The following is a 25,289-nucleotide window of genomic DNA, read 5'->3' on the forward strand; positions in this document are numbered from 1 at the left end:
ATATGAAGAAAGATTTAGATTTAAATTGTCAAGCTGAAAAAGGACTATAGCACTCTCTGACATCGGACGATAGATTTATTAGTAACTGAAAGGATCAAATGAATGCAACCTAAAAAAGCAGCTGACAGAGCATGTGAGAAAGACTAGAATATTTTTTTAAGACTGCCTCAGAGGGAAGCAGACATTTCCACAAAAGGTGTAGAAATAACACCAAAACATGTAAAATAAAACTATTAAAATGCTCATTATAGAAATATAAGGTAAATCAGAATGTGAAGAGACTCAGCATTTCCTCTAAAGGTGAGGCTGTATGATGAAGGTGTTCAGGGCAGTAGCTCAGATTGCATTTTGACAGTCAGAGCAAGCAGATCCTCACCTGAATGTTACCAGATAAAAGTGCACGTGCTGCAATTATATACCACTTAGAACAGCGCTTTTTAAAGCAGGTGTCTTAGAAACTCGCTTACCTGCATCAGTCACAGAATGCTTCAGTACTGCAACAGCCTCTGCAAATACAGAACCTTGCCACGTTGTTGTAGCAGCTTCTACAAACCTGAGACCCATAAATCAAAAATTCTAATCTTTTCTACAAACTCCAGTCTTTAATTAAGCATGTAATAGTTAAATCAGAGATCAAAGATACGTTCATTTTGTGTATCTTGTATATTCAGCACCCAAGAGAATCGTGTGAGGGATTTCTGCAACTCTGAAATGGATTCAGGACTCCAGGGCTCAGTTTTTGACAAGAATTCATTGTGTGAGCCTCTGGAAGGCACTTCGTCTCTCCATGCTTTTGTGCCCCACTTGCAGAATGTGTAAAAAGTGATCCCCTGAGAGGCAGTGGTTACATCCAAATTAATTTAACGTTTACAGACATTCCGTGAAATTTTTGTATAAAGGGATGACAAGTAGAATAGGAAATGCTATTGCTGTTTCTCTTCCTAAGAAAAGTACAAGAGCATTGACTGGCATACATCATTGTAGAAAAGCTTTACCTGAATAGGTAGAAGAGTGAGGTATTTCAGATATGAGAAGGGTGGGTTCTTATTAGGATAGTGAGTCTGCCAACAAGGCTAACTGCCTTGTGAATTAGCAGCCTTTCCAACAAAGGTTGTCATAGTGCAAGATACCGAATGAGAAAGAGGTAAAATGAAAATCCTAAATCTGTAAAATAATTTGCTTTCAATGTTACTGTAGAAAATGTCAATGTGTAAAAATTCACCAACATAAAACTCAGATCGTGATTCAGTTTTTCTGGAGGTTTTCTGTTTACCAGAATGGCCCAGATGATCAGTTAGCATAGCAAACACTTCCATGCAGTTCCCTGGAAAACAGCTCATGGTAATAAATAAGGCAGGCACAAAATAAACGTATCTTGTAGGAAATTTACTCGGCTCACACACAGTTTTAGAGCTATTATAAATCCATAGCAAACAGTCAAAGTTCCCATCAGCTGAAAAGAACCTGCCCCAAGCATCTGGAATTTGGAGAAGGCTGTAGGAGGTCTATTACTGATGGGATTAACAACCTGGGTCTTTCTCTTGGATTTGTTGCTGAGAACAGTTGTATCTTAAAAAAATGTAAATTGGGTCTTTGAAGTGGTCCTCCTATAATGAACCTCATTGGTTTTTAACCAAAGGGTATAGCAATTGCAACACTCAAAAATTAAAAAATCAGTGCTTACTTTGTGCTGTGACTAAGAAAACAGTATTCATTGCTCTGGATAAAAGAAAACAATAATTTATTATTGGAATGTATAGAAGGACTCATTTTATAGCATGCAGGATCTAAGCAAAACATGATTTATTTTATGGCCTTAAATAATTAAGTATCAAATAACTAAAGAAACAAACAGTTTTTAGATTTCACTTTCAAAGCAACTCTGAGATGGCTGTTCTTTGGGTCTGCTGTAATGTATTTCGTCATGAATGAGAATTACTGATGCTACTGACAAGAGACGGAGCAAAGATCCCTGTCAAGAAGATGCAGATCTTCATCCTTCCCTCCAATCCCATGGCTAAGAAAATATTTTTATTGAGTAAGTTGTTCTGGGCAAAGAGCTCTGAATTTTTTCCCCTTCCAGCACAAGCAAGCCTCACAGATGGCAATGAAAAAAAATGAGCTGTGACTCTGGACCCCATCAACCTTCAGCCCAGTAGTGCAGCAGGATTTGTCTGTTTGGACAGAGGAGGAACCCCAATTCATCCGTACTTTCAACCATTCAGTCACAATGTTTGCAAGACATTATTGCAAAGTGGTAAGAACAGAAGTGTAGCCAGTGATTCTTCAAGGTCTTTTATAACTTAAAGCTTGCACAAAAGTAGTCCATGAATTAATGGAAGCTCTACAATACCACTGAACTTTCTTTGGCTGCTCTTCTACTCCAGGGTCTCCCTACTGGTAAATATTGTCTGAGAATTACTGATTGTACCTACATTACAAAACAATATGATGTATGGTAATAAATAAATTTGTATTTATCTATTCTGTGGAAGAAAAAAATACCTACAGCAATAAAAGACATTAAGTAAAGACAAACTTCCCATGAGCACAGATTAATACCAAGGGTAGCTGGTGAGTGGGAAGTTGCCTCATACACAACAGCAAGTGAGTTGGTAGATGTTTCACTAGAGCTACATCAGCAACCTACAATGAAAAGATTAGATATTGGTTACATTTTGTCAGTATTTCCCAAAGGCCTTATAGCTCTTCTTCTGTCCCCAGGCTAGTACATAATCACCACTCAGTCAGAAAATATGCGTTATGTGGTGCACTGGCATGTATCCGCAGTGGGATGGAGAAACCCCTGTTAATCATACCATAGAAAATGCATCTGTAAGATAAAAGTAAGTTGTGAAAGGACTCATGAGTTAGGAGCAATAAATAAAATGGTTGTTCTGGTACCAAACACTGATTTATTCTTCTAAACCTCTCTACATTATCAAAATGACTATTACAGGCAGCAAATGCAGAAGAAGCATTAGGCAATACCTTCTCAGGCACTATAATAATGTCCCTTTCTCATCACAAGTTGGTGGCAGGAGAAGATCTGAGGTTTTTTGTCCAGAGCGGTGAATTTGTCAGGCTATGCAAACAGACATGTATCAGCAACTCCAGGTTTTCCTTTACAGCTTAGCTTTCTTACACCAGTTCCTCTGGCTCTCTTTCCATTACATTCAAATATATATTTTTTTTTCCCCAGACACCATCTCTATGTTGTGAGGTGTTTGCAGGGCAGATTTTGTGGGCTGTGCCTACCACAATCAGATGTGCTTTTCAGATAACTTCTGGGTTAGCCTTCAGAAGATGCACGGCTTCTGTCAGTTTATAAGCTATGAGAAAGCTAGTCTAGGAGATAGATGGTTCTTCAGGTGGCAAATGATTTTTAGTAAAGCTGATTACCCAAAAAAAGCAGTAGACAGGACACAGTAATATTTTTTTTTAACCTAGCCAAAGCTTAGGACTCAGCAAGTGCTTTGAATGGATGCATTCAGTGTTTCCACTGACTCAGACACCCTTAGCATGATTGCACGGGAAACAAATACAAATATGTTTAAAATAAAATACAGAACGAGGCCAAGAAAATTAACAGCTAAGCTATTCCATAGTAGAAGCAAAAAGCCTATGCTAAGATGATAGCAGACTATTCTTATAGTCTGTTTAATGGAATTACTAAACACAGTTCAGCTTCATTGTGAAGATCCGAGTTGTATACATTTTTCCTGCCCCATTCCCAGCACTGGATTTTATAAATTTCACATAAAGCATTTGCAACACAGAATTTCTTAGGAGTTTCTTGCTCTTCCACAACTACACTACCATTTCTGTGACATATTGTTCTATTTCTCACTTAAATGCATCAGATTTTCTGGCAATTTATGTTATTGCTAACAAAATCCAAAAACATTTGACATATTATAGCGTAAATGTACCCAGATTCTCTATAGATGTTATGAGTGATGTCAAATGATCCAATTAGGATCTCCTTTGTCAATAAGCGTTTTCCCGTAGTATCTGCCACACTCCCTACAATGCTATAAGAGTAGCTGATACTGAATCAGACTATAGGGTCTCTAGGACATTTCACAAAGGACAAAAACAAAGTGAGAATCAATTACCACTTCTTGCATACCCTGGATAAGGAAGTTTGAGGTTCGGTACTGATTTACTCCCAAAAGACGCCAACTCAAATACAACTGCGGTTAAAAAAGGTTTTCCACCACTAGCAAAGGACAGACAAGTACAGCCAAGGATTTCTCAAACACCTAAATAAGCTATGAAATGTATGCCAGTCATCTCCACCCTCACCCTAAAGAGTCAGAAAGTATTGTGGAAAAGCAAATTACCTGGGAAAAATGTAATTTTGGGTTGATTGAAACAGTTAGCAAGTTCGGTCAGTCATTTCAGAGAACATATTGGTACGAGTACTGAAGGTTTCAATGTTTCTCCCCAGAACCATGTTAGCTAAATTTTCCTGCTGCTAGCACTCATCTAAGAACACACCATTTTAGAACAAGTAAATAACAAGTGACAGGTGTGACTCAGCCAACTCTAAAACTGAAGCATTACAGTAGCTATTGACAGATTGAGGGGGAAAATGAGAGAAAGTAGAGTTATGGTGATGGTCTCAACTTAAAGAGTCCTAGGGATATCGACATGCTCAGCAGATTGACCGATACAGTCAGGTCTCATTCACAGTAGGACCACAGCAGCAAAGGAGTATGTTTGTAAGAGACAGAAAATAACAAGGCTGTGTCAAGATTTTCGCACTGTGCCTGGCTGCACTATAATCAGCCTGGCCCGTTGTCACTGGCAAATAACCTGTATTTTATTTCTAATGTCAAACTGGAACCTTTCAGATGTATGCAATAAAAAACCCTGATGAATCTTTATTATTAATGGAGTCCACAGTATTATGTGGTCCTTTCAAAATAAGTCTAGCTGGAGAAATTCTTGGTGCAGCTCGACAAGGACACCCTGATTAGGCTCCGGGATTGCACGTGCATGGTCAGCATCATCTCATGTGTTCTGTGTTCTCTACTAGAGTTCTTCTGGTAATCCATGTAATTTTGTTCCTGCATACCAACCAATCCAATATTTCAGTTGATTTAAGAATTACAACCGACATATTTTATCTTATCAAAGAGCACTTGCCTCTTAGGAAATTCAAAACTGGAAGCAAGATACCAGAGGGAGATTACTGCAGTGCCCCTGGCGCAAGGGAAGGCCTGCAGGGTGCAAAACCCTTGATATCACTTGACATCCTAATGGCAACAACAGGAGAGAGATAGAGATGGAAGCTGGGAAAAATGCCAACAAAAACGTAGACCTTCAATCAGGTCAAGTGTGCCGATTCAACGAAGAACAGACTTTGACCATGCAGGCCCCTGCTCCGCAGCGGACACAGCAGGCATAAGAGTTTGTGGTACTGACAGACCATGTAAGACATCGCTCACTGCGGCCACTGGAAATAAAGCTTTTAGGAAACTGCAATACACCAAAAATCTCAAAACCAAAAAACCACACACACTTCACCTCCCGAGAAGCTCACTCACCTCAGCAATACAATTCTGCATTTTACTTAAACCCAAAACTTTGGAGTGCAAACAGCCGAATCCTGTGAGCAGCATCACAAAACGCCTGCGCTGTGCAGAGCCATTTTGCTGCAAGACAGCAATAGCATCTACCTTCCTCCCCTCCCCTCTCCATTTTGCTGATAGCAGTTTTTATGTGCTACTGGATCACTCTACGTAATGACCCATGTTGAAATCATTAGGAAACAGTTCAGGTTGTTCTACATTAATGACGGGCACAATAAACTGTGTCTTATTTAACTGTTCCACTGTCAGAGCTTATAAACGTAACTTTTCAGAGCTGGCTTTGTTTTTCACTACCTTTATTTCTAATAGCCTTAGCCAAATCACATGGGAATATTTCCAGTGTGAATTAGAAACTTAATTATTCTGCAAAATAATTCTGATATGCATATGGATAGTGAAAATGAAGCTACAAGCCCAAATTTGTGTACCTTTGTGTACCTGCATAGGATGCAAGGCAACTTGATTTAAACCACAAGGAGTGGTGCTGAAGGGCTGAATTTGAACGCAGCCACTCATTGTTTGGAGCTGCTCTATAAAACGCTATCTTTCTTTGGGCTAACCACATATACCCGCTGAGTCCATAATAATGTAATCATAAATGTCCAGTCTCAGACCTCCGTTTCACTCTAGCAGTGAATAATAACATCCCTCCAACCTGCTCCATATGTGAAATACCCATCAGGGAACCTTGGGTTTCCAGCTCAGATCCTGTACTCTTCCCTTTGTCCCCAGGCATGAGGAAGGGTGTTGTTGGCAGGATGGGGTCAGGCACTCACAGGGACAGGACTGCTGACAACGAAGAGTGTTATCCTTTCCAAAACAAAATGAAAGACAGAGCCAAGATCTTCCAGGGCTGCATTGGGCAGAGCATTGCCAGCAGGGCGAGGGGGTGATGCTTCCCTTCTGTGGCACCTGACAGGGGAGTGAAGAAGACAGACTCTTCCCAGTGGTGCCCAGTGAGGGAACTAGAGGCTACGGGCACAAACTGAAATACAGGAATTTCCATTTAAGCATAAGAAAAGAACCTTTTTTACTGTCAGGGTGCTCCAACACCCAGTTTGCCCAGAGCAGCTTTGGAGCCTCCACCAGTAAAGCCAGCTCTCCAAACACATCAAGTATTTCCATGATGTTTCATTACTAGATGTTCAGGTGCCTACTTGTAGACTGAGGAGGAAGGCAGTTGGCCTCAAGGAGTCGTGAAAACAGAATAAACCTTTGAAAAAAATCCACGCTCCCTTTTTGGCTGCAGGCCTCCCAGCAAAGGTCACCACAGGAATGGCGCGCTGCAGGACTGCTGGCTAGCGAGTGGGCTGGCGCCATGGAGACTATGATTATTAGTGTTATTCTGCCGGTGAAGAGCAGCAAACGCCCTTCTGACATTACCCACAAACAAAGGTTTGCCCAGCTTATGTATCTCCCCTCACACCGTTTGACAGAACCTTGACTCCTGCACAGTGATGGGCCCAGCCAGGCCCGTGGTGCTGTCCAACATGGAGCGAGGTCCCCCTGCGGAACTGGAGAAGACCCTGGTGTATTCTGTTTCAGCCAGTTCACATTGCTGATCGCCAACACATCCTTGCTGCTTCCCCTTGGAGGTAGCTCCGGGGCCAGGCGGTGAAGGGGGGCAGGCCTGGGTGGTATCAGGGCTGGGGGTGCGCCGGGGGCCACCTCACTGCCGTGTGCTGACGGCGGCCTCCTCCTTTAGGGGCTTCAAACCCGCCGCGCCGAAGCTAAGCACCACGCCGGCAAACCTTCAGTTCTCTGTTCTGACATAGGACTGGAACAGTGCCTTCTGGGAATGAAGCCAACCGTCAACAGACGTGGTAAATATAAAGTTGCTAATAATTTCACAAACTGCTAAGGAGGGATTCTTGTCTTTGCGGCAATTCTGTGATTTCAAGTTGCGTGCGCTCTGTTGGTTTATTTTGTGGGTGACCTCCAGTTCTGCAAAGGCGTTTAGGTGTGTTCTTATAAATGTAAGTCTGAAATGAGCTGACCTGCTTAATTAGGATGCCTGTAGACTTTAACGAAACAATTCAGTGCTTCAGTGTTTTCCCTGCAAAAAGACCTTGATTTCTCACAACTAAACAGAGACATCTAAACTCAAATTGCAATTTCTAATGCTGTTTAAAAAAAACCATACCTACAAAGCCTATTTCCCACAGTTCCATTCATTTAGAATCCAATCAAAAAACCTTGCATTTTTATTTTCCTGGTGTCTTCCTGGGAATTCCTCAGTGGCTCTCCCCACACTTTGAGGGAAAAGATACATTTGGCAATCTCAGGTCTTCACAGAACTGTGAACTTAGTTTTGCTGCAGAGCAGCACCTGCGGCGGCTGGTGCATTGACTGGAGAAGGCGTAACGTTTGCTTGCGTAGCTCCTGGCAGGGGAAGAAAAAAAGAGGAGGTGGTCCGGACATTTCGGAACAATCTTTAGTTCAGTTCTTCCTTGCTGGCTGCTGCAACCTTCTGTAGAGGACACCATGGACAAAAGCTTCTGTTATCAAGGTGCTAATTGGTTTTCCCACCTCTGTCTCCTGCTATCTACTGCTTTCCTAGGCATTTTTGAAGCTGTTTCTTCACTACTGCTTTCTTCCAAGCAAGGCAACAGAAATGACAGCTGCTGTGGCTGAGAACAGGTCCCGGTACCCCACGGGGTGTTCGTGGCTGCGACCACCACTGACTGCATGATAAAGTTTTTTCTTCCTGAAAGGGTTTTGTAAATCGTTGCTTCGGGTTCTGTGCAGGGTTATAGTGCAGGTTGATATCCTTGGCAATGGAAATGAAACAGGAAAAGGTACAGTTCATTTTCATTTTAATGCCTTTTGAAAAAAGTGTTAAAAGGTCATTATCAGCATGGTGAAGGGTTTCTCTGGAGTCACACAGAGATACAGTATTCACTGTGCCACTGTATATATAGGAGTTAAGATGCAGAGGACACTTGTCTCTACCTGCTGGTCAATAACCAGAATACTGATGCTGTGCTAGATCATATCTACTAGACCTAGGAACAGTGGGTCACCTTCCACATGTGGATCTTGTGTATTGGCGCATGGTACACTGGGGTCCTGCTCTCCACTCCAAGGAGTGCCTTGCAGGAGTAGGCTGGTAAGGGGAATAGGCAGTCCTTGGTCCTGCCCAGACAACACCATATACATCAATGCAATGACTCCACAGACTACCTTTAGTCACAGTTTAAGTACTGGTATTCATTCTTTGGAGCCCTTGAGAGAGGGGATTGCTGTTCAGGAGAATAAGGTCGTGGAGTAGATCTGTCCTGATAGACACAGTGCTGTTATGAAGGTATTGGGGTCTGAGAGTGACCACCAATCTCTACAGAGCCTATAGAACAGACCCTGTCTCATTACTGCCTTACTATGGTTCCAGTTGTGTACCTATGGGGTAACTGGAAAAGGAACACCGTAGAGAAAGATATACAGAATGGATGAGGCTGGTGGGCAGCTCTGAAGGTCACTGAGTCCAGCACCACCCATTAAAGCAGGGTCAGTCAGAGCAGGTTGCTTAGGGCCATTGCCAGTCAGGTTTTAAATGTCTCCAAGGATGGAAACTCCATAGCTTCCATGGGCAAAGTTGGGAGCGTTTGACAACCCTTACAGTAAAAAAGGAGTTTCTGCCAAAGAGAATGATACTTTGGCATAATGAATAAATTGAGCCTGTAAACTATTCTTTTATGGTAAGAGACTATGAAATTCAACAGAGAATGATCCTTTTTCTATAGAACTCTTAAATGACCCTATAGGAATCCACAGAGTGCTCTCTGCTGAACTGTAGAGGTTTTTAAAAGAAGTTTAATTTCTGTAAAACTCACTGATTCCACCCTTCTAGAGGCCTATTCTCCTGGGGTTCATTATCCCAGAAATCCAGGTCAAGAGCGGTGTTCATCTACCGCTCACTCCAAACCTCAAAACTAACTGGAATAGGTACTACATAATGTCTGCAAATTGCATGCTTCTCCACAGCATATTCTGAAGCTGAAAAGATGCCCTGAGCAGCATTAGTGCTACCACTGCAAGTACTGCAGGTGATATTCAGAGTTCTGTTTCAATAATGAACCAAAACAATCTGATCTGAGCATGGCAAACCACCACCATAGAATTGTTTACTACGAACTAGACATTTTCAAAATAGACACACAGCCAAATGCTACTCAGTTTTTGTTGCATATTAATAGATTTTAAAAAATGGCTGATGTGAGCTCTTGATGCACCAGGAAGTTCAATAGGTAGGGGTAGCCAAAATCATAGTTGCTTTTGTGGCGCTAACTCTAGTCACTCATGCCACAAAACTACAGAAGGAACATTCTCCAAGCAGGGAAGGACAGTGTTTATGTTCGTCTGTTTATTGCACCAGTGGCTGGGTCATCACAGCCTCAACAAATATTCTGTAATTAGAGTTGTTCATTTTAACAACACTAAAGAGCTCTGGGGAAATAGCTGTAAATATTTATTACCATTTCAAGACTGAAATACTCCTGCCACACTGCATCCTGCCAGGTAACCTCCTTGGCAGCTCATTTAGAGGGGAATGAAGATTTCCCTCTGAAAGAAGAGCTAACACTGTGAAGCCCTTTTCATAAAGCATCATGAATCATAACCAACTGAAGACTTAAAACGAAGGCAAGGCAAGAAATACCCCACTGCTGATGTACTAGATTGGGACGCGTGAGCTCCAACTCCCAGATCTCATCTACAGCTTTGATCTTGACACAGCCAACGTGGCAGGCGGTGCTGTATCAGAGGCATCACTGAGGGGGACGCCTGTAGCTGAGGTTTCTGAATTCTTTCCATAATGCCCTGTTTTCACCTCCTTGTATGTTTGCTAAACTGGAACATTCAAGAGGAGGTTTTATACATAGATGGTTCTTCAATCAAACTTGGAGATACAGGGATGTGGGTTTCCAATAAAACAGATTACGTCTTTTTAAGAAAACAGCATTAGGGATGAAATCTGCTATTTTGTCCTCTCAGGAATTACTGCAGCTTTTTCTTTGAGAAATACAAGCATAGAGCTGCTTTTGAGCAGGGGTGTGAAATACAGAAACGGTGCTATCTTACTGTAAGAAATGTGTCGTTTACTGTCCCTATGACTATCCAGCCAAATCTTTTCATTACAAGCCTCTGAGAAATGACAGTTCACTCATTCTAAAGGCCTGTTAGAATCTGGCAGCGTTGTCAAAACTCCCTCTTCTCAACACATCTTCAAAATTGGGCCTTAGATTTCTCAAGCTAGACACTCAGAAAAAGAGAAGCCTCAAATCTGATTTAAATTATTTGCTTTAGCATCACGAACAAACTCTCTTGTGTTCACTCTTTACATTCCAGAGCACAAAGCCTATCTCAGCTGCTGTGTCCCAAAAGACCTTTCCCTTTCTGCAGTTCATGGTCCACAGCAGAAAACATCTTCCAAATCCTACAACTGAGGCAGTGGTCTCGCAGATAACAATACTCATACCACAGCCCTGGTTCATTCCTAGTGCTCGATCCGTTCTTTACTGAAACAGATAAAAGCTTTCAAGGGCTTAAAAATAAATAAGAAAAGAGACTTTGAAATTAAAGACTGTTCTGTAAGCATTCAAAAGGCAACACTGGCCTAACTGGTTCCCGATTTTTGCACCCTCTTTGCAATGTCATTTCTGCATCCGTGCCATTTCTCTGGTGATACACTAATAAAACAACAGCATCAACAGCTTCCCCCTGCCGCCAAACGGTTCTCAAGTCCAAATGTTGTACATTAAGGTAATAGCATTTGTCCTTTCCAAATATATGACCATCAAAGGGCAAGTGAATCATACAAGCATATAAGTTATTAGTACAGTTGTAATGCATTAATACATCACTTTACATTTTAAAAACCTGCTGGTCAGGCCACTATAAATTTCACGGGAAATACCCATAATAAGCAATCTACTAAACAAATAAACCTATTTTAAACTAGTAACTATAGAATGATCCTTATTTACTTCCATACGTAACACATCGAATAAAATACTAATTTCACATTAAATAAAACAGTAATTTCTAGGAGACAAGAAATTAAAGCCTTTAAGACAGATCTAGTTAAGTGATTTTACTCCACAATTCGAAATGCTGTCTGGTAATAACTACACAAGTGGGAAAAAAAATTAGTTATCCTTACCTTGGCTATAATTAGTGTAGTTTAGCATGAGCTGTAAATTGTACTGGTTACATTTGCAACTTAAAATCCAGTCGCCTCACCACTACTTATCAACATATATAGTTTAGTAATAGTTCACCTATTTCATTTCTATAAAAGGGAATTCTGCTAAATATGTAAAGAAGAAAATAGTTAGTAATTATGATGTATCATTGCAGTGCTAGCACAAAACTGGAGTGCTGTCAACAGCAATTGAATAAAAACTAACATGGAGGCTTCTCCTATCCTGATCAGCAATATTTAGCAGTTTTCAGTAAATTAATACCAAATGAATTCTGCTTGCGAGGCAGAAACTCTCCACGCTGGGCACACTTCAGCTGGTGAGAAGTTGCACAGAAGATGCTTCACGTGCCTCATGCCACCGACTCGCTCCACCCACTGAGCCCACACCGATGCTGCCAGGAGAAACAAACTGCCTGAGAGGTTCCAAGAAGCCAGTGCAAAACCAGGTATCGGATGTTAAACCAGAAGATTACCAAGTGAGTATCATGTTCAGATTTCCTAATGCGATAAACCGTTAAAAACATTAATGCTATCAGTGTCCACCTTGAGGCATTACTGTAAACTCCTCATATCGCAAATGGCACTAATAACACAGTGAGTGCGTACACTGAAGGTGAGAAGAATCAACACTGCAATGAAATGAGTAAGAGATTTCATAGCTGTATTTAGAAATGAACTCATTAAAGATGCAAAAAATTTAATGATTACTGCTACACTACACATGATTTTCCATTTTGATATGAATATGAGTTTATTATACTGCACTTACAGTCCAAATATCTGCCATAGCAATTTGGTATAATTGTCTTTTCTGTTAATTTCATTAAATTACTTTCAGTGCCATAAGTGATAAAATGCTGACTCCATCCCACTGCTGACAGGCACTGCTCAGTGTATCTTGTTCGCTCTCCAGATTTAAACGATGCTCACACAGTTTAAAAGCTCTGAAAGCCCTAATCCAGCAGAACTGGATGTGTTTCCTGAGGATAAGTAGCAGCCTACCTGCATATCATGTTTTACAATATCTCAGATTACAAGTTCAGAACTCAGGAGTGTCCCAAGGATTAGGAATGCCAGAAAAATTTACGGAATAAATTTGAAGAGGTTTGATTAAAAAAACATTAGCTTGGCAGAACAGAAGGCATTTTTAGAGAACCTTCCTGTACTACCTCTGCTTCATGTTTGTACAATGATAGCTGGAAAACTGTCTAAAGCCGCAGAGTTTAGTTCCCATGACCTCAATCATGAAATGCAATTTCAACATTTATGGAAAAGATTAATTTTAAAATGTCCCATGCAGTTCCCTGAAATAAATTGGCTGTACTTTCAGCTAGGAAAAGTGGAAGACAGACATTTTCTCACTTGCAAATGCTGTCATCACCAAAGAAAGCACCACTGGGGAAAGGGAGCAAAAATCAGCTTTGTGGTGCCAGAAGAATTTTATTCCTGAACACCTGATTTAGGAAATACGTTAGCTGGATGGCACAAAATACCCATAGAGTCATTTGGGAATTTCAGTGGAAGAGAAGAGGAAAGCTCCTCCAGATTAAACTCAAAGCAGTGAAGAAGCCTTGGCACCATCAGCAGCAGACCGAACAGGACGCAGAAGCGTTATGAGCTGCTGGGGACAGGCTACCTTTCAGTCTGGTATTTGTACAGCAATTAGTGGTAAGAAGCCTGGGTTTAGAGAGATATAGAACAAATAAATACAATTAAATTAATATAGTCAGTAATGATTCTGCGTTCACTACCATGATGGCTTCCATGAATGGTAATTCATGATTTCAAAAATCTCCCTTCACTCACCTTTTTTCAGGCTGAAGAATTTTAATACGTTTCTTCATCACAAAGCAAAGGCCGTCACCCAAGGATGATGTTGGTAATGGAGACACACAGAGAGTCGAGCAGATGGGATAAACAGAAGTGTTCATCTGTCTCCTCTAACAAACATGTCACTGTCCCCCTGTTTCTGTCATATTATTTCCATTACTAAGCACCCCTTGGTGTTATTGGTGTTAGAGGTATTAGGAGGCACAGGGACCTTTTCAGGTAAACGTACACATCCCTTCTATGGCAACACATTAATTAAAGCATACATGCAAAGCATGCACATCACCTTTGGTATGAAATACCACAGCATCTGCAGTACGCTGCTGCTTACTCTATACGCAGCAGTTGCGCAGAGCAACGCCGGCTCCCACTGTGCACACGCGTGTGTGTGTGCATGCAACACGTGCCGCAGCCGGCGTGCAGGGAGCTGCGGCTGTGGCTGGAAGGCTTTCTCAGTTCTTTCAAGTTTTGCAAAATAATTTTGTGAACGGTCAAACCGCCGCGATTATTGCCAGGTATTCAGCCCATTTCTCTCTGGGGAGATGCCTAATGTACTTGTGCCGGGAGGAAAAAAAGGGTAGTTTGGAAAGAAGACAAAGTCTGGAAAAGTAAAGGAGCAATGTGAGGTTAAACAGCCTGGTAACATCAAGAAATCCTACAGATGGTTCCATTTAATATCCCAGGTCAGTGTCTTGCAGAGGTGTAGCCCTTGTGGCATCTACCGGCCAATGTGGGAGACCGCCCCTGCTTCTCATTGCAGGGTTCACGTGGGCAAACGTACGTCCACGCTCGGGGAGCAACAAGGGAGCCCTGCTCTACACACAGCTGCTGCGTAGTCATCCACGGCTTCAGCAGCAGTCTCAGGATAATCAACCGGTATGAAGGAGCAGTGTGGGTGGCTCTCAAGTCAAATGCAAATCATGAGTGAATACAAATTTGAGGAAATCAAGACAGGGAGAGAGCCAGTTTCCACTTCTTTCATATATTCTGAAATTGCAATGATTGTTAATCCATTAACATATAAATCACGGAGCTGGGCACCTTATATCAGATCAAATATTCATGAAAACAACAACATGAAAGCTATCACCTTCAGATAAACAGACGCTGGCCTTACAGAAACACAGGGGGGGGAAAGAGGGACATAGAGAAATACTTACATTTGCATATCACAAGTACATTTACATATAAAAAACCCCACGTATTTACTTAATATGCCAGTCTATCATAGCTACCAAAACATTCATTCCCATATGAAAGAGAGAGAAATACATATGGGCACATGCACGGGACCAGGATTCTTCTCACCTATCAGCAGGCACTTGTGCACCATCTCGAGAGGCATAGGTCAGAGACAGAGAAGTAAGCAGCAGTCTTTGCTCACAGGTAGTACTGAATAACCCAAGCATATCGTATCAGCTCTGCAAAACGAATGTTGTTTTGCGCCAACTATTTTAAATTCTTTAATATTAGCAACATGAAGGGCTGGTGCTTTTGGTATTTAACACTAAAGGCAGATAGATATAGATACTTTGAGCTGAACAAAAGCTACTAAAATAACCTGCAATACGTAACCTTGCAAACAAGTTTAGAGAAGCCAGTGCCTGCATGGATGACAAAACAAACAAAACTAATACAGCGCCTGGAACAATTCCTCACAAGCACCTCAGGGGCAGATTCACAAATGATGCATGTAACTGCCTCGAAAGACTTGCGGGAGCTGCCAGCTATGAGAGCTGCCTCACACCTACTCACTTGAGAAGCCACCAACCCCTTGAAAAAGCAGTGCAATTTCTGTGCCTAAATTGCTCCAGTGATCTTGCAGTCTCCCATCTGCAACTGTAGGCACCTAAACACCTTTGTAACTCTCACCAGTCACTGTGCTGGTACCTACCATCTCACATGAGAATTACTGAGCACTGCTGTCTGAAGTACCTATGGTACCTCCAAAACTGAGCCTTAGAGATCCCGGGGTGCTTTTGAGTATCTTTTTTTCTTTGGCAAAAGGCCAAAAAGGACAAACGTAAGAAGAAATAGGATGTCGTAAAGCCTCAGACAACGGCCCATGAAAGCCTTAATGTAAATCTTAGTTGCAATCTTATAGCCACTAATGAGTAGCATTACTCCAATATCTGAAACATCGAGTATTAGGATTCAGGGAGTAGCGCTTCAACAGTTTGTGACATCCAAAGAATTACAGGGACATTTCAGGAAATTCAAAAAAGGAAGGATTTCTCTCTGGTATTCTCCCTTTACTCTCTTGTAGCCGTGGGGGCACCTTCACAAGCCCTGACCCAGCTACCAGGCAGCGGCAAGCAGGTCTTAGCTTCGTTTCAGGCAGCAGCACCTGCGATGAGCAAGGGAGAAAAGCTTCCAAAGAGCCTGCTTGCTGTTTACTTTTAAGCATTTTCTGCAAGCTCCAACTGGAACATATTGCTATTTTTGCACCAAAGTTTATGTTAAATTCATCTTGGTTTACCATAAAATCTTAAATTACACTGTTATAATGTAAACCACTGATCTGAAAACTACACACTGGAATGTGTCCTCTTTTCTTCTCTCTCCAAAGGCTGAGCTCCAGTGATCTGCACCACCTTTTTATGGGATTAACCCATAAACCTGATACTTGTTAGTGATTTCTGAGGAATTCCTCAGATAAAAAAAAAAAAAACACCTTATTTTCAGAAAGATGTTGATTGCTTGACACCTGATATCTTGACTGCAAGATATCTTGAAAGACAGAACGTAATTTGATGTATTCTCTAAAATGTGCACTGAGGGGTTTTTTGTGGCTTTTTGGTTTTGGGGGATTTTTTGTCAATAGCATTGTGGAAAGCTGCTGAAAGCTTTTTTAATGTTATTTTTTTTTAATCACTGCTATAGTGATAAACACAGGACCCAGAGCTACAAGTGAGTACTCAGTAGGATAATGCACATGGAATAAAAGACTATTGCGTATGTATATGTGTTGTGTAAACAAGACCGTGTGCTGACAGGATTTTTGTTTCAAATAAGAAAAGCCTGGAAAAATAGGTCAGACCTTTTAAGAGCTAATTTGTACTCCCTAGTACCTTGTGTTGGCTGAATGAATCAACAACTGTTTATAATGTTGCACTTCTAGCGGCTGGTTCCATGGAAGTGGTGACAGATATTTGTCATGGCTTTCTGTCCCTACACCCAGATGTGGCTCATGGTTCCCTACCCAGCATGACGGCAAACCTCAGGCTGGCTTGCCAGGGTCACATCCAAACAGGAATTGCTGGGGAAGGTGTCCTCCCAGCACAGCAATCCCAGCTCCCAGCCACACACCCTCAGAAGCCCCATCCCCTCTTCCCAGCCGCTCTCCCATACTGCCAGCTCCCGCTGCCTGTGCCCCTGTGTCCCCAGCCCCACAGCATACCCCAGAAACCACAGCCCTTCCCTGTGCTTGGATGGCAGCTCCCCACCTGCCCCCTGAGACAGCTCCATCACTTCTGCTGGCTAGGAGCACTGGGAACAGCAGATAACAGCAGAGCGTTCATTATCAGCTCCCTTCCATCTTTGCAGCCACAGATTTCTATGAAAGCAGGAAGAACCTGAGACGGCAGATGACTCTCTATCTCTGACAAACCTGATGGAAACCGGCCAAAGGATGAAAAAGTTACTGAGGAAGGTTGCACGCTTGTCAGTCTTTCAAATGGACTGAGAAAAGAAAGTAAACCCCATTGCTTTAGTTTTGTTTTCTTAGGAAAGCAAGCAAAATATTACAAAATACTAGTAGTGTTTCTTGCATGTTACTTTGCAAATTGTGTTGAAAACTGATGCATTTACAAAATCCCATGGAACTCAAGAATATCTTTGTTAAAGATTTCTGCCAGCACCATCCCGCAGTGAACTGACTAAGGGAAGGTATCGGAGGGCTTCAGGCGGGCTCTGCAATCCATCCGTGGCTGCCTGGGTACCAAACTTCAGGGTCAGCGCTCCCCACCCTGTTCAGTGGGGATTGTGCCAACAACTAAGCAGCAAGGACAAAATGCTACATTTGTTTTGATCGCATTAAAGTCAGAAGTAGCTATTAAAAGAAGTTGCAGCAGATGACCGGGTCCAGAAGAACCACAGGCAATAAATTCACATGGCAGTTTTGTTTCAGAACTTAAGTCCTACTTATTCTTTCTTTGTCTATTCTAATTACTCCCTGATATGGAATTAATGTAGAAATCAAATTAAATGCTCAGGAAAGTGTACGAATCAGCTGGCCGAAAGAAACAACTATTAAAAACAATTCGGTAAATATGTTGATTTGGAAATGCATAACGTGTTTCTGCCTGAGTGAATGTACAAACACAAAGCCGAAATGGAGACTCGTGATGCCAAGAAAGGAGCAACCTCGCTGGGTCTTACGGAGGTGCTTGATATTGGGGTGCTGGGGGCCAGGTTTCAGTGCCCCACTGCCCCCACAGAGCACCGCTGCTTGTAGATGGAGCTGAGGAGAAAGACATTCAGCTCGATATTGCCTCTTTTCTGCAAAACCTTCCCCAAAAGCACTATTACACTGAGGTGACTCCCATGGTGAACTTGTAGTGGGGATACAGCACTTGGACTACACAGATTGTCTAGACTGAGTCAACCAAAGTTAACATAAAGTGGAGATGAAAAATTGATGTTTTACACTGAGATTAGCTCAGCAAAAGCAACCATGGGTAGAGAAATTAAGTCCCAGTAGAATGGATAGGTGCCTTCTCTCTCCTCTGCATTTACAGGGAGAGAACTCTCCCATGATAACTGTTTCACAATAAATACATAAAGAAAAGAAGTGGTTTTCAATACAGCAAGAACTATTAATGCATTACTAACTCAGCACTGGTGACGCTCCTAAAACTCATGAAATTTTGGAAGCAAAATATGCAATAACACGGATTTTAAAAGCCCAAGTTCATTGAACGCAAATGCTGCTGTCAATGCAGCGAACGCAAATGCTAGTTAAGGCAAATTAATTCTTTAAAGCTGATGACATGAATAAGCATACATAATTTTATCTCTTACAGTCTCTGTAGTCAGGAGCCATGCACAAAGCCCAGGCAGACAACAGAAGCGGTGTAACCAATACCTCCCAGACTCTCCAGTAAAGACCAGGAAGTATTTGACCTGTACCCATCCAGTACCTGAGGAGCAGTGAGCAGGCAGTCAATACAGAAAGTACTGACTATACAGAGCCCCTACAAAATGAAAAGCATGGCACATGCGGCACAACTTCCAACACGGGAACATCGCACAAGAGTTGGAAAAAGCCCAGATGAATCCACAGATCACCACGCCACAGCCCCACCTGCTTCTGGGTTGCAGAGCAGCTGCGTTTACTATTTCCTCAAGAAGGTGAAGAACCCCCCTGGTTTCCCAGCTCTGAGGATACAAACCCCCCGCAAGTGCTGGGGACCCACAGGAGACCCTCGCTCAAGTGACCTCACTAGCCTTTTTCTGGAATATTACTATGTCTTCTCTAGCAAAGGTAGCTTAACCAGTGAGCCAAAAAATACTCCTAAGAACAATTTTTACCACACAATGGGATACGTACACACTAGCAAGTACTTAAAAATAATCCCTATTATACCCCATTGACAAAAACAGGCACCAGAGTCTGCATCTAAATGTCACTCTATCAACACTGTCAGCATATATTTTAAGAACAAAAAATCCATTTTTTAATCCATTTAAAACTCCATTTAATCTAAGTTTTCCAAATCCTATTGCCACCTCAGCTGTAAGAATCCACTTGTATTAAACGGAAAGCAAATAAAGTACATTCTTTGCTCCAAAGTGAGATTGCATTTCCCTTTCACATGTGGAAATTATCAAAAGTGGTTACATTCGTCAAAAATAGTTTCCCTAAGGAGACTGTGGCATCAGCTAAAATGGCAGTCCTCCAATTGTTTACAAGAACAAATGCCAATATTATCATTGAGAGGAGTACTGACATAACAAAAGGGTTGTAAGTGTTACTCTGATGGGAATAAATCTTACTTTGTACAGGAATAGAGTAATAAAAGAGCTTTACTTTCCACTATGTAATTCTTATAACTTTTTTTTTCTTACATTTAAATAGTATTGAAGAGAAAGAACTATATTGTCCTGATATTAAAAAGACTCTAAAAGACGAAGGTGCCCTGTAATTAATAAACCTTTGTTTGACAAAGTACACATTCAGTGCTTAAAAGGCAAAACCGTGTTATTTCTACCAAGATATGCTGGAACACCCTGACACATGCACAGATACTGACAAGGTGGAATTCGCTGCTCGCAGCAAGTTTCACACACACAAACTGACTTACTGTTTACTAGGGGATGGTATGAGGTAAGAAGCATGCATTTTTTAAGTTAATTACTCCCAAACTATTTTTCTACAAAAGCAAAAGTAAGGCACAAAGCCCTCAGGAGAAGTGTCGACTACGCCCGAGTAGCATTTGGTTTTCCAGGAGCTTATTTTCCATGCACCTTCTTACAGTTTATATTCTTCTAGTGCTTATTATTCACATTTTCAATGTTCTCTTTGTCCATACAGGACTGTAGGAAATGCCACCCTGAACCAGACAGGATCCTTCAGTCTCCATCACTCGGTGCAGCCAGGCACGACCAGAGTGCACCAGACCTACATTGTGAGGGTCCTTAAAGCACCCACTTCTTGGGGTGCCAGCCCTACAGCCAGAGGGGGGTGAAGCAGCACTGACGGGTTTTGAATGAGACTTTTTTTTTTTTTTCTCAGTTGCTGATTGTCCCATTATTCCTAGCGCTAGGAGACAAAGCAAACAAAGAACAGTATTTCTCTTTGTTCTTTGATATTGTGACATTTCAACAGGGTAAATGGGAACTGTCAAATAGAGAGTTTGATATTGATGATGACGATGGACTGGATTAGCAGGAAAACGATTTGATTAATGACGAGCAAAAGGAGGATGGAATAATTAATGCCCAGAAACAAGATTTTATGGACAATGAATCACTTTAATTTTATACTTCTATCAGACTACAAATTTGATCTAATATTCTTAGGTTTCAATGAGGCATTTGACTTTATATCTTTCATTTTGATTAATAAAATATAAAATGAATATGGTGCATATGCAGTAGATTTTAAATGATTAAATTGAGCAGCAATGCTTCTGATAGACTCCCATGGGGACTGATTCTCAGCCTTGCGCTCAACATTTTTATCAGTAACCTGGAGGAAGTCAAAACTATCTCTGATAAAAGTTCTCAGATGACAGCTGGGAAAGTGATGAACATCGAAGCAGGCAGGCAGATGCAGTCAAGTATCAGATCACACATCTGGAAATAAAGACTACAGACCAGTTTCATGGGATAACAGTGTCTGTGGAGGGGAACAATGATGAAGGGTTTTGCCTGCTGAGCAGATTGCAGCTTCCACAAGTAGGAGAAGCATTGTAGCTTCAGGAGATGTTAATCTTGCTTCTCTTGACTATACCAAAGTCTGCAGAGTAAACTTACTCTAAAAAAAAATAAATCTTTGAAGCAGAGGTGAGTAATCAGATCAGTAGGAACTCCTACAGGAGTTAATTCAACTCACATATGAGGAGATCAGCATTACAACAAAAAATTATATTACATCTGACACTGATGCCGATTTTCCTGATGAACCAGGAAAACCAGACCAGCTCTGGAGGCTGCAGTTCCAGAGGGACATCAGACTAGAAAGACTTCAAAGAGGACTCAAAAGAACGACAAAATATGTGGAAAAGATGCCTTTGACGGAACCATCTGAGAACTCAAAGCAAAAAGCAAGACTTGATCACAGTGTAGACATAGCTATGCGTGGAAGAGAGGTTTTGAAGCTCTTCAGCCTCGTATACAGAATGACTAGAAAATGAAGCGAGACACATTCAGTTTTAAAATTATATACATTTTGAAACACGATAGTAACACCTTTATTCACCAACAATTATGGCGAACTGCTCAGCCCCTGAAAAATTTTAATTAGGATGGCATAGTCTTGTAAAGGTTACCCAGAGCTGCCCCGATTGTACCAGCCACTAAAACAAAGAGAAATCTTACCACCCACCTTATGCAGAAGACAAATTTGACATCATGACTCCTTTGTGACCTAAATGCCTAGAAATCTCTAACCAATACATTTTTTTCCCCATATTCTGTACTCCTCCTTATGGCCAATCACTGCCCTACTTGCAATATTCTTTTGGATGTGAGATGCTGCAGGTGCTCAGGAACAATCCAGCCTGGTCCACAGGCTTTGTATATGCCTTCTCAGTAAAACATCAAGGTGTCTCAGACCTCTTGGTAGGTGACAAGCTGGTAAAATTACTTGTGAAAATAAGTCAATAATTTCATATTAATTGTGTGACAGGACTCCATAAGCTTTTTCTAGGTGTTTCATTAGCAAAAAAAAAACAAAACCAAAACCAAAAACAAAACCAAAAACAAAAAAACAAAAAAAAAACCAAACAAAACAAAAAAAAAGAGGTATGGAAAATAATGCTTTTTTTTAATAGCAGTAGAGCTAAAACAGCATCCCATAAAATGTCTGATCAACACTCCCACTTTTTGCCTAGCAAAAGACCACTGCCTGTAGCCAATTTAGAATCCAAGCTCCACTCCTCCAGTAAGTCAAATTTTTGGTTTTAAATAGCAATTAATTTTAGATACCAAACCTTGCATGGGGAAATATATTGATAAAATCAGCAGGTTGCAGATCAAAAAACATCTCTACTACTAACAAAGTAGTAGCAAAGTACAAGCAAAAGCTGGGAATTTCAAGTATGTTTATGGACTGCCAATCAAGGAGGGGCAGCATTTTCAAGTCTACTTTTATGTCAATATCTAATTCTGCATCTACACTCATTGCAAAAAAAAAAAAACAAAAACAAAAACAAAAAAACCCCAGGATTTGAGACTTCCAGAGTTGGTGGGCATCAATAGAATCAGACAACCCTACCTGAGCATACTGAACTGCTACAACAATCAAGCTGTACTGGTATTTAAATCATTCTGCCAAGATGTTTTACCACAAGGTCAGAGAAGCATTTTTAAAATTACAGTATCATGGAAGTACAGAGCAGAATACGCTATAACCAAAAATAATCAATTTTAAGGATTTCTGAAAACTACCCCTAAAAATTTCAGCTTAAAGATCTCACATCAAAGACATACTACCACAACAGAAAACTGTAAACATGCATTCCCTTTCTTAACTAGCCATGACCCTTATAAAATCCAATTTTTCTTCACTGATAAATTCATCGGCCAAGGCTACTCATCAAATTAAAAGAAAACACAAAGAAAGAACCGAGCAAGTCTGTAATGGTTGCTTTTAAATCAGCTTTTCAGAACTTCAGTGACGAACAAAATCATACAATCTAAGTCCTTTTATTATTTTCAAAACAAAGACCAACTATTTGGTAACAAACTGTTCCCAAGGATAAACTTCCATTCTTCAACTCCCTTCTGACCATTTTTGCATTGGTTGCCAACATATTTTGCTGGCCTCAGTTATGTCTTTGTTTAAGAAATACCACGGAAAACTAATACATCTTTGTTTCCTATTCCTTTGGCATCTGGTTTTGACATTTTAATTTCCATGCATTTAAATGTTTAGCCTTTCTTTTGACTTACTAAATCTGTCTCTTAGCATAGTGAGTTACACATATTTATGTAACAATCTTCTTGCATTATCCCAGCTAGCAACCATATAAGGTTTGATTTACAAAATCCATACCTCTCAAACACAGAGCAACAATTTATTTACAGACTTTTTACTTATTTTCAGCTAAAAACACTGCAGTGAGATCATCGTATTGCTGAACAGCAGAGGGATGCGGGATAGTTCTGCTGCTTTTTTATTACCTGGTATGCAGATGGATTTTAATTTATATTGGCTTGCTTCAGGAATTTTTTATCACCACCCATCTGCATCAGCACTTAGCAAAGCACATGATCAGTAGGTAGGTATATCATGTACAAAGACTTTCCTAGAGAGCAACCAAAATCACTAGATTCAACATAGAGGCTTTTTTGTCATAATAAGGAAAACGCGCACACACAAAGGCAATTCAGGAGAATTTTTTTTTTTAAAAAGCTACTGCTTCTTCCCCAGCTGATGCATTAAACCTGATGATAACACCTGAACACTGGAGAACATGCCCAGAAAAATTACATTTCTTGTTGCCCATCTTGCATAGTTTTTCCTCTGATTTCTCCCATTGTATTCTTCCTATTCAAAGTCAGTAGGTATCAGCCTGGGTACTTCCCTTAAAAGACCAACACCGGTACATTGCTTACAGGTGATAAAATGATAGACAAGGTATTATAGATTGTTTAGCAATGTGTGGTGGAGAAAATGTGGAAACTGGCACTGTCTTCTAAGTCTGGATGTTTATTTCCTCCATGTTCAAACGTTCTTTCATTTTTCCTTCCTTCCTCCTCCTATGCTTCCAGGATCCAGAAAGGAATTTTCCCTGATTTAGCCTCAAGATCAAATAGAAATATTATGAGTGTTACATTTGCTATACACACTGTATATACCTCATACCTGAAAAAGTAACTGTTATTTAAATATTAATAACATAGTAACTTCTTTTCACCCAAAAGGGGCCCATAGCGGTTGTATCTTCAGACTTGCGTTTTCTGCAGTAACTCCTTTAAAAGGAAGAAGTCAAACTGAGTCACTTATAGCTCCTCTTGAGAGGCCTTTAAAAGCATCACCTGTGTTCAAAGATGCACTCCAGGCACCTATCAGCATCCTATCTCCATTTCAGACTTTAAGAGCATTACCGGCCTTTCTTCTTGTGACAATAATTATGAGATGCAGATGTTCCCTTTGTATAGTTCTGCATGTATGTAGGACTGCCACTAAAATTTCAGTTCAGAGCCTGGACTTTGCTCTCGTTTGCTTCTTTTTCAATTCCAAATGTTTTGTTATGGACCTTTTCAAATCAAAAACTATTGAAAGTTATGTTTAAGGAGAAAGAAGGGAAGACCCTGCTGGTTTTTTTTCATAGCATTGGTCCATTACTCTCTTGATAAACTCTAAGGATTCATTCGTGGCATCTAAAAATTTTTGCTGTGGATCGCTGTTTTGTGTGTATTTGGGTTTTAGGCAGGGCAGGAAGAGAGTAAGGGAGGTATTGCTAAGCAGCTTATGGGGGTGAGGGTATAGGCTTCACCAACATTGGAAAGAGAGAAAGTTCACAGCAGTTGCCTGTCTCCTGCTCAACTCCTCGTGGAGCTGTCAACCTAGCCTGAATGGAGAAGACAGGGTAAGAGCGATCACGGGCAAGACCATTAGCTGAAAAACAAGGATAAATCCTTTCTATCATATACATACGTGATCCAGCAATGACTACAGAAGCCTCAAACGCTCTGGTGACAGGGGCCACCAAATGAAGCTGTTTGAAGGGTGGATAAAGGATCATTTAGCCTAGCGTGAGCCCAAGCAGAACCCCACGGCCTCAGAGGAGGCTGCAGAGAAAGGGGATGCATCACCCAGGCCACAGCGGTGGATGTTCCTCCTTTCTGGTCCTTCATACAGCTGTGCTGTCACCTTCCCAAAGGCAGCCTCTGATCGAGCACCTCTCACTCAGGCAGGCACAGCGCTATCTGCCCGGCTCTGTCCCAATCTACTTCATCCGGAGGTTTTTTTCTATTCTTTTCTCTTT

General features: G+C 41.1%; 1 protein-coding gene across 1 annotated transcript in view; it reads right to left on the bottom strand.

Moving 5' to 3' along the window:
* The window catches only part of KIAA1549L (KIAA1549 like), a 137,311-nt gene that overhangs the window by 106,899 nt on the left and 5,123 nt on the right, over positions 1-25,289 (bottom strand). The gene's annotated exons all lie outside the window — the stretch shown is intronic.

The sequence above is a fragment of the Falco peregrinus genome, chromosome 9 (assembly GCF_023634155.1).
Source record: "Falco peregrinus isolate bFalPer1 chromosome 9, bFalPer1.pri, whole genome shotgun sequence".
NCBI lineage: Eukaryota > Metazoa > Chordata > Aves > Falconiformes > Falconidae > Falco > Falco peregrinus.